Source organism: Pinus tabuliformis, chromosome 5_1 (assembly GCF_031772625.1).
Source record: "Pinus tabuliformis cultivar Carrire ecotype Pingquan chromosome 5_1, CPIR1, whole genome shotgun sequence".
In the NCBI taxonomy this organism is placed as follows: Eukaryota; Viridiplantae; Streptophyta; class Pinopsida; order Pinales; family Pinaceae; genus Pinus; species Pinus tabuliformis.
Window position 1 is genome coordinate 405,023,538 of NC_142305.1, and position 11,414 is coordinate 405,034,951.

Below are 11,414 nucleotides of genomic sequence, written 5' to 3' on the forward strand. Positions count from 1 at the left end.
AGGATATATCTACGGGAAAGAACACATAAGGATCGAGGCCTATAAAGGAAGAAGTGAAAAACGTGTAAGCGAGATTAAGAGATTCAATTATATCCGCATATGCAACAACGCCATTGAAAGGTTTCATTATACTTAATTTGTGATCATCTAACATTGCTCGGAATTATATTTCTACCAGATGTGGATTGATCAGATCTTTGAACTACAAACAATTAATGGCACACACTTACAAGCAAGGATTCCACTGCTTGCAGTCATCATTTTAAATTTAATTGATAATACATGTGGAGAACCAAATATAATAATATTTCTTTAAACTTGGTGTTTGGCGGGGAGTGCGAATGTAACTTCCACTAATTTGTGCCTTGCAATGCTATCCATTGCAAACGACCATTTAAGAACTTATTTCTCTCAAAGGCCGCTTTCCTAAGGATTGTCAAACGTGAAAGTGGCATCGTTCCTTCATTGATTCGTAAAAATTGACGGGAAATCCCCCTCTTTGTTTTTACATGCTCATTATTAGTAGCCGCATTGTGAAGCGCTAGAGCTTTGTTTCAACTAACCAGCAATCCACTATTTACAATTTTAGATCTATTGGCTAGGGTTTAGTTTCAAGTAACAAGCAACCCACTATTTACAATTTTAGATCTATTGGCTAGGACTTAGTTTCAACTAACAAATAGCTCATTGTTCACAATTTCAAATATGGGGAGAAAACCATAATGGAATTCTAATAAAATTTATATATGAATTTAAGATTATTTATAATTAAAATAAACAAAAGTGGTTTTCTTACTTATATTTGAACAAAAAAATCTAGGAATTGTTGAAGATTTAGCCTAGGCAAACTTTGGAGAAGAAAATTATTGACCAAAAAACAATTGAAAGTAGCTTGAGAAAATGTAGTTCAACAACCTACCAAATTTTTTATATGATTAGAACACCTAAATCTTTGAAAAAACCGTAAATTAATTAGAATTACAATAACATCACATTAGATTACAATATCTCTTCTATACCTATCCACACAAACATTAAATAGTACTTTATTATTATTATATTAAACATAAATTAGAATAATAATTATGCATACTTCTAAATAAACCACCATAGATCCATCTTTACTCTCGATGTACCAAGCCCCGCGAGGGATCAAATCTTATCTTTTTTCACTTTATGCTAGTTGGCATATTAAGATATTTGATCCCTCTCGAGGCTTAGTAGATCTAGATTAAAGATGGATCTATGATGGTTTAATTCCCCCCTTTATATAGTCTACATTCCATGTGAATACTATGGGTCAATACCATTGGTTCTCTATACCATGTGTCATCTTTATTTTTATTAATATTAATATTAGGGTTAAGAATGTTTTTTGCATAGTATTAATAATAATTTGGCGCATGGTATTTGGCCCATATGCTTCACCTAAATAAAACCTTTTTTTTAGTATTCGTAAATATAAAGTGAGATCTACCCCATACTGGGTAATTGAGATCTACCTCATACTGAATATCTACCAATTCACTATATGCAAAATAATTATAACAAATATACAATAATAACAGTAACAATTTACTACATGCAAAGTAATTACAACAAAAAAAAGTCACCTCATGCAAACTAATTACAACCGGAGAGTCACCTCATTCAAAGTGCAAAGGGTATACTACGTAACATAATTATGTATACTCGTAACATATTTCTATCAATGTATTAACAATGTTACATTACTTATCACTCTCACATCCCATCACCTATGTAAAATTGGCTACATTTTTTCATTTATTAAGCCAAAATAATGAGAGATTGTGTCATAAAAATTCCCGTCTTTGCAAAAACTACTAAAATATGTAAGGAAATGTGTATACTAAACATAGTGTTTGTATAGACGGCAATAAGGAGAATAATTCACAGAAATAGACAAATGGAAAAACAAGAAGATTACTTAATAAAAAACAAAGGAATAGATAAAACAATTACTGGAGAACATAAATCACTTTGCATTACATAATAGGCTTGGGCCTTGGCTTGCTTTCCTTGACCAGAGAAATTATAAATTTATAGAGGTAGAAGAGGGATCTAAAATCCTATGTGTGATTCAGATCTGGAATGATCTAGAAACCACTGGCAGTGTAGGAGGATCTAAAATCCTGCCTATGATTCTAGAAACTAATGATAGTGTAGAAAGATCTAGAATCCTCGAGATCTAAAAGATATGATCTAAAATCCTCCGTGAATTTTGCAGTGAATCTAAACCTAATGACATGCTATCAAATTCATGTTCAAACGAACCAAACCAAATTGCAGAAAGCAAAGTACTCTGTCATTGCAGAGTGATTTAACGATTAATTTTCATTCGGAATGTTTAAAATCTCACGCCTCTGTTCAGCGGTTTTCCCTTTCAACATATCGGCAATAGTTTGACACATCAAGTCCAAAAGATTTGTGACCACCAGGTAGTGGGCAGCCTTTGTAACTTCAAACAATATGGCGCGATCTTCTACAAGAGCTTTCACGAACTCCTCATCCCACGTCTTGATGGCATCAAGTGATACAGTGGGGGCATCAAGAACATGGTATCTGCAATATTGAATAACACGACGCATAATCTTGGCAGAAACGAGAGGCAGAGGAATGGTAATGTTGGTGCCCAAGTCCCCCATCATTCTCTTTATGATGCCTGAAGATGATGCCACCTCTGTTTCCACCTCAAATATTTTGCCATCGCAGCTCTGCAATTTCACAATATCATTGTTATTATTATTGCATACTTCCTCGGCCATCGGCATGGTTGAGGGAGGGTAATCTTCTTAACCGGATTCAAATTGGTCCTATGATTTTGACTCCTTGACATATGGGTAAAACGTGCATATTCTCTTAGTGGGTAATCTTCTCAACCAGATTCAAATTGGTACTATGATTTTGACTCCTTGACATATGGGTAAAAGGTGCATATTATCTTAGTGGGAACGTTTCTTGGGTCATTGGATAAGGAAACCATAAATTTGGTTTGGTGAAAGAGTCAAAGCTGTTAAGTTCAAGGTGATGGCAAGGTGATGGTTTTGGTGCCTTATGATATTAGAGTGCATGAATTATATGTGATAAAGTCTTTTAAAAGGTTTAAAATTCTTGAGGATTCTACATTGTAATGTGTTGCAGAGTACTTTAGACTCATGGTTTATGCATATAGTTTTGGTGGAGAGTGGTATTAGAATCCATGGATTACATGTCATGGAGTCTATTAAAAGAGTTAGGGATTTCCCATTGTAATTTGTGGTAGAGGGCACATGATTGCATTTAAGCCATATAATAATAATAGTAGCTAGTTTTTCTCAGTTTGGGTTTTCCAGGGGTTGCTTCATGCCAAAGCATGCTTTCATTTAAGTCATAGGGATCTCGAGTTGAAACATGTTTTATGGGTTATTGTTGCTATAATAATTTTCTCTCACTTTATCTTTAATAATAATAATAATAAATCTATAAGCTCGTTTTTTTGAGTTTACCTTTCCAAGGTTGAAATCTATTTAATGTGTTATTGTTATTATAATTATCTTCTCTCACATTATCTTTATTTCTAACACTTGAGTGAAACCTATTCACATATCATAATAGCCTGATCGACGTTGCCTTTGAAATCCTTGCTAGATTGAACAAAACCTTAGTCAACACTCAAGACACCCAAGTCTTGTGATTGGCGTTTCCTTTGGAATCATTACTATATTTAGTTTTAATTGATTCATATAATATTTATTTAATTCTGTAAGAGGTTAAATATTCTACAATTTCCATTTATTCTAGATGATTGTTTTTAATGTAAATTTGATTTCTTTGAATTCCACAAATTATGTTAAATGAGAAACTTCCTCCTTATTACTCTCTTCTCCATCAACCTAAGTGATGTTTCAAGATTTATATTGGTGGGAGGATATAGGGAAGTTGTTTTGTTGAGATCCCATGGGAAATGATCATGTTACCAAACCTATAGCCAATATAAGCATCTACAGTGGCCAAGCATGGTCTTACCAAGATTAAAGGATATCCTACCATAGAAGACTTGGATTGAAGGACCATGAAGTTGGTGGGATATCCCCATGAATATACTACGATCACTACATCTTCCAAGATTACTTCTAGTTTGATAGTTGATCTATCAACAATTTATAGCACTATGGGGGTCTTCCTGAGATCAAAAAGTCCTAGAGATTCAATGGTTTCATGAATCATAACATTGATGGAATCCCTAAGGTCAATCGATGTGATTGCGATGAGAGTATGGTTGATCTACACATTAACTACTAGGCTCCTAGGGTTTGAGTATTTTGTCATGATAACTCCCCCATCATAAGGTATGATAGCTTTCCCATAACGTGAACAGTTTGAGGATCCTTTCCTTTTCTATTGGGCTTCCTTAGAAACAACTCCCTTACCAATTTCGACTAAGTAGGGATATCATTGATTTCTTGGAATAATGATATGCCAACACACATATTTGTAAGCTCACCTTGAAGATCAAATTCAGGATGACTAATTTGTTTCTCTAGGTACAATCTTTTAAGGTAAGGAACCCATGGTTCTTGGTGAACTTGGTTTATTCTTGAGGTATCTAGAGACTGAACCGGTTCCATTTCTTTATTCAGAATTTCCTCATTGAGATCTTCAATATGTATAATAGGATGTTCTTTGTTTAAGGTCTTCTGTAATCTCAAGTGAATATCATGGCAATCTAAGGAAGACAAGGAGTAAGTTGGGTAAGTTGTAAGCCCACTACCATGGCCTAGTTGGGATGCCTTACCATTATTGGGGATATAAACAAGGTAAGCAAGTAGTTGTGGTCAAGGAGGGATGATGTCAATGGTTGCATTGTTGTAGAGGGAAAATTTTGTACATGAGTTTGAATTATGGCCTATTGAGGCCCTCCAAAATTGGGATTCATCAACCCTTGTTTCCAATCTCACACTACTAAATATTGACCCAATTTACGATGACACTTTGTCATTTTTGCAGAGATGTTTCGTCACTATAACGAAAAAGGAGATTTGAGGAAACATCATTTTCAGTGCAGTTGTAATTTCAACATCTTCTTTTTCATCAAAATTATGATGATAGTAATCATCAACTGTCTGAAATCTGTTCATTGAATATACTCATCTAACATTTTGATGAAAGTTTGATAAATGCTCGTATATATTTGTTGCAAACCATCGTCAGATGACCTGCTGAAAGTCAACTTTTTCTGAAAATTTTCCCATTGTGACAACATACTATGTTGTCAAAAATTGCATTAGAAGATTGTCGTCAGTGAGAATTTTACCGAAATATTTTCTGACAAATTTGCGATCGTTATGATGTTTGTGTTGTCCAAATGTGAGTCGGAAGATCGACAATGCTGCAAAATTTTCGGAAAGATATTACGACAAACCTACCATGGTTGCGATGTTTCTACCATCAGAAAGGGGGTCAAAAGAATGATGTCATCATAGATTTTTTAAAATATATTACAACGAACCTCCCATAGTTGGGACGTTTGTGCCGTCGGAATGGGTGTCTGAAGGCTGACACTTGGACATTGGAAGGCCAAGGGAATTTTGAAGGAAATAACATTATAAGAACGACATCATTGGAAATTAAAAAAAAATGAACGAGCTTCCATCTAGATATTCAGAGGCTCTAAATAAAACTCTTCGTTAACTCAGGCACATATAAGATTAAATGTAGTTCAAAACATCACCTAATGTATAGTGGAATGGAGTTTTTTTAGAGAATAAAAAAAGTCCTATATAGTCATTGATGCCAACATTGTTTTTAAAGTTTATGAAAATACTTATAAGAATGGTCTTCCAAAAAAAAAAAAAAAATTGCCTCTAATGTTATTTTTTAGAATGATTTACACAAACTGCTTCAAAATGACACTTTAAGGGAGTAACTAGAATGAGATGATTCACGACCATAAAAATTACACCATAAAAGTTTGAAATTCAATGAGTGCCTGAATCCCCTCCCTGTAATTGATTTCTAAGATAGTGGAATGTATGGTGAGAGGAAAAGGGTGGGCTTTACAATCAATCATAGTCACTTTGAAAATAATGGGGAATTAAGAGATCATTATACCTAACAATCCTTGTCAATATTGAAGTTGAGGCATAGATACATGGAAACCAACCTTTATATGAGAACTCTTTTATTTGAGTAAGGGAAAAACAACTATAACTTAAGGTTGTAGCAGCGGTTCCATAAAATAATCCCTTGTATCTTGTTGGAGTGACTATGTGTTAAAGTTGCAACAATTGATGCTTAAGGTTGCATGAGCTATGACTTGGGGATGTAGCATCTGCTACTTGGAATAATATATATATATATATATATATATATATATTTATATATATTATATATATCTATATATATATATATATATATATATATATATATATATATATCTATATATATATATATATATATATATATATATATATATATATATATATATATATATATATATATATATATATATACACACACAAGAAAACATTTATATTAAGATATCATTATACCTGAAAAATTCCTTTTCAATATTGAAGTTGAGGCATAGATACACAGAAACAACATTTATACGATAATTCTTTTATTTTAGTAAGGGAATAGTAGTTGTAACTTAAGGCTGCAGCAATGGTTCCATAAATAAGTTACTTGTATCCAAGTGCAACAATTGTGCGTTAAAGTTGCAACAATTGTGGCTTGAGGTTGTAGGAGTTGCGACTTAGGGATGCAACATCTCCGACTTAGAATAAAATAGTGTGTATATATATATATATATATACATATATATATATATATATATATACATATATATATCATTTACCTGACAAGTCTTTGTCAATACTGAGGTTGTGGCATAGATACATGGCAACAACCTTTATACAAGAATTCTTTTATTTCAGTCAAAACATAACAATTCAATAAAAAAATGATTGGCATTTAGTTTCAGTAAATGTGTGTTAAAGTTGTAACAATTTTGGTTTGAGGTTGTAGGAGATGTGAATTGGGGATGCAACGCTTATGACTTAGAATAAAACATATTATATATATATATATATATATATATATATATATATATATATATATATATATATATATATATATATATCCATGACAATTCCTTTTCAATAGTGAAACTGAGGCATAGATACATGGCAACAACCTTTCTATGAGAATTCTTTTATTTGAGTAAGGGAATAATAGCTCTAACTTAAGGTTGTAGTAACAGTTCCATAAAACAATTTTTTGTATCGAGTTGGAGCAATTGTGTGTTAAAGTTGTAACAATTGTGGCTTGAGGTTGCAAAAGTTGTAACTTAGGGATGCAACATGTGCGACTTAGAATAAAACAGATTATATATATGCGTGTGTTTGTGTGTGTGACGATAATATTTATTTATTTATTATTATTATTATGTTTTTATCTTTTTAACTAGTGTGATAAAAAATAAAAATAAAAATACCCAGTCGTAGGTGTGGGTGAATTTGGAAAGGTATGGAGACTAATCGATTCAGAAGATATATGGCATCAACACCCAACTCCATGTCTATTCTTTGAATATGGAAAACACATAACAAGAGATTCATAACTAAATGGATTAACAAACTCTCCAAAGTGGTATTCACCTACAAATTCAAATTTTCTTCTCTCTTAATCAATTGTAGCATCATGTTTGGCTTTGAGCATGGTTAACCCTTGCTTTGACATCAATGACAAACCTCTCAACAACACCATGAAAACTACAAAAATCCTTGATACAATTATAAAGCTCGATTTTTCCAAAGCCTTTGATAGGGAAATTGGATGTATTTAATGCTCATTATTCTTTGATCTAGTTTTAATTTAGAGTTTTGTCAATTGGATTGAAGTTTGTCTAAGCTTATCATCTTTATATGTATTTATCAATTGGGTCAAGCTTTATATTTTTCAAATCATCTAGGATACTACGATGCAAGTTTGTACCTCGAATCCTTTAATGTTTCTTATTATTAACAAGGACCTCAACGATTCTAGAAGGTAATCAAAGGAACTTTATAAGCCATTAATAAATGCTATTATTTTTATCACTCACACATTTACATTTGCTATTGTTTAAAAACCTTCTATTGGTGGATGATGCTATTCTATTTCGTGCAGGATATAGTAAAGAGGCCTAGTATGTGAAGCCTCATTAGAGCTCTAAACTCATTTGGGGTTGCATTGGGCATAAAATTAAACTTACACAAGTCTACAATCTCTTTCAATGATTTGAAGGATATGTTAGAAAGAGAAATCAAGCAAGTGCACTCATTTCAAATACTTGGGATTTATGCTAAGATTTAACGACTAGAGGTATGAATATTGGTTCTTTACATATCAAAAAGTGGGGAAAATAATCACAAGATGGTTATCCTTGGGTGCCACATTAACCTTAGTAGATTCCATACCACGATATTACACTACAATAAAAAAGGACATTGGTGAGGGTCAAAAAATGTCACCATAAGATCATTGGTGACGGTCAAAAGAGCCTCTGTCACCAAAAATTGAACATCACCAAAGGTGGCATCGCCAAAAGTCTAGATGTTGTGGTGACATTCAAGGTTCGTCATCAATAATGATTTATAATGATAGATAGTGACCATCACCATTTCATATGAGTAATGGTGACGAATCTTGGACTTTGTTACAAAAAAATTGAACATCACCCAAGGTGGTGTCACCAAAAGTATAGGTGAGGTGGTGACATTCAAAATCCATCACGAATAATTATTATAATGGCATACACTGACCCTCACCATTTCATATGAACAAAAACTATTTATAGTGATGTTCATTTCATGGTTGTCACTGTTGATGCATATATATCGTGGCGTTCGTTGACCATCACCATAAGATCATTGGTGATTGTCAAAAGAGCCTATGTCACCAAAAACTAATTGTCGTCATTCCATATCAATATCAGGTGACGATGGAATCGAACCACCAACCTCCTGCTTGTAAAGCAGGTGCTCTTCCATTGAGCTAGCACCTTTAAAGAATTAGACTTTAGAAAATTAGACCTTGAAGTTTTATAAGTTATAAATTCTACAACTTTCATTAAATTATAAACAATTTTAAAGTCTTAGCAATATTTTACTAAACAAGTGAAATAACATCGAAGCTACATGCATCTACCTAATGGTTATGGAAGTTGTGAAAAATGGGTGGAAGGAAAAATGGTTATATATAAAATACTCGAGAGCGAGTTTCTCATTCCCTCACTAGTTCAAAGCTTTGGGAACTGGGTGGCATGATTTCTATTTCCCTGGAAGCCAAGATACATATTTTCGTGTTGATTTGAGTTATGTGTTCATAAGGGCTTGGTTTTCCTTTTTCAAAGTTGGACATGTTGATGCATCTTTCTAGGTTATTTTGCTGCCAACCTGGACGAGTTTAGCCACTATTTGGATGCCATAATATTGTTGTGCGTTGAGGCTGCATATGATCTCTAAAGAAGCTCGCTTTTGTGTCTACTGGGAGTTGTGCTGGGACGTGAGCCTTTTCTGGTCATTTGGGTATCTGTGGTCTCTTTCTAGTGACAAAATCCACTAATTATTCTCAATTATCAACTACTAGATTAAGTGGTCTATTGTACCTGGGAGTTCTTGTTTTTTGCACCTGGGCAGTATCTTTTTCCTCAAATAAACGTTGGGATGTAACTCAAGGTGGACTGATATCTATTTTTGTGTCTTTATTATTGGTTGCCACTACACTCTAGGTTCTACCTCTATGATCTATTCATTGTCTATTCAAGTTTTCAAATGAGAATAAACTAGTATGTGAGCAAAAATTGTTGTATGACAACATTAATTTAATTTCTGAAAATATAAGTTTGTCTTAAAGGTTTGTTGATACATGTGAGGTCCTAAATACATAACCCAAAGGCATAAATTATAAATGTATCACCTACAGCAGCATATAACCAAACTTTTTGATGAAAAGCATCATTGAAAAAGACACTCAAACTTAGAAATTTTTAGAGACAAATTGGAAGTATTTTTAAAGTGGGATATTATAGTGGTACCAGAGCTAATTTTCTTGGCTAGCAATGGGTCTCAAACCAAGAAGTATCAAGAAAGGGGAGGGAATTCCAAAATGTTTTCAAATCAAGAAAAAATCTCGTAGAAATTCGATGAATATAGTGACGTTTTCCTAAAGATGACAGAACTTATGGAAGCATGGGTATCATCAAAGGCAACAAGGAGGAAAAATGATTTCAGAACTAAAGACTTAGCACACACAATCGAAGGCATAGATAAAAGGGAGACAATAGTGGAGGATCGAGAGGCAGATGAAGCTTTGAAAAATGAATTTGAAGGGAGAAAAGGAATAGTGAATGGTGATTTTGCATAAAGCTATGCTTAGAAAACATTTCACCTGAATGGAAAAGTGTGTGGTCAAGTGACAAGACATGATTTTTATCCTGATATTAAGGTTTTCACTACCAGTTCTACTGTCGGGGAAACTTCTAAACTGCCACAACTGACTAAGAAAGTCAAAAATTCGAGCCTACAAATATTTGATCAAATTCAATTTTCTATCCATGGAGCATTAAGTAACATTTCACTTGAATGGGAAAATGCATGGTCAAGTGACAAGACATGAGTTTTATCCTGATATTAAGGTTTTCACTACAAGTTCTACCATCGGGGAAACTTCTAAACTGCCACAACTGACTGAGAAAGTCACAAATTCGAGCCTACAAATCTTTGATCTAATTCAATTTTCTATCCATGGAGCATTAAGTAAGAACCCTTGTCATCTCAACCATTATGATTTTCATAGGGAGCGGAAAGCTAACATAAGAGAAACTCTAAACTTGTCCTAACCATAAGCTATGGATCTAAGATAGGGGAACAATATTCCAAACTGTCTAAAAGCACAACCACAGTTTTTGATAGGGGTAAGAATGCAGTTGAGAGTAAGGAGAAACATAAGGGAAGATGGGGTCACAAGTTGAATGGACCATCTCAAAAAGGGAGTCACTATGGCCACAAAAAATTGAGTTCTCTCCGAAGGCAACAAAAATCCATTTCAAGGCCTCAGGGATTTGTTTCCAACATGGACCAATGATATGAAGAGGGTGTTGCATCTATTGCATGTAGATTAGGATGGGTAATAAAAGTCATTATTCTTGCCATTGTTCTTCGAGAGTCATGTATGCCTAGATCCCCAAATAATTTGATCAATGATGATGATGATGGTGTTTCTTGGACAAGCCTTGGTGGTGAGAATCCCTCGATTCGAAGAAATTCATATTCCCAGGCAGGACAAGCTCTAGAGCTCAAATCATTGACATCTTTCAGACAAACTCCAGCTAGTGAACTCTGTCAGATTGCACCACAATGGGTATTTGA

General features: G+C 33.7%; 1 pseudogene; it reads right to left on the minus strand.

Moving 5' to 3' along the window:
* Positions 1-2,348: 2,348 nt before the first annotated feature.
* Positions 2,349-2,792, minus strand: LOC149165192 (uncharacterized; annotated as a pseudogene).
* Between the last annotated feature and the right edge of the window lie 8,622 nt (positions 2,793-11,414).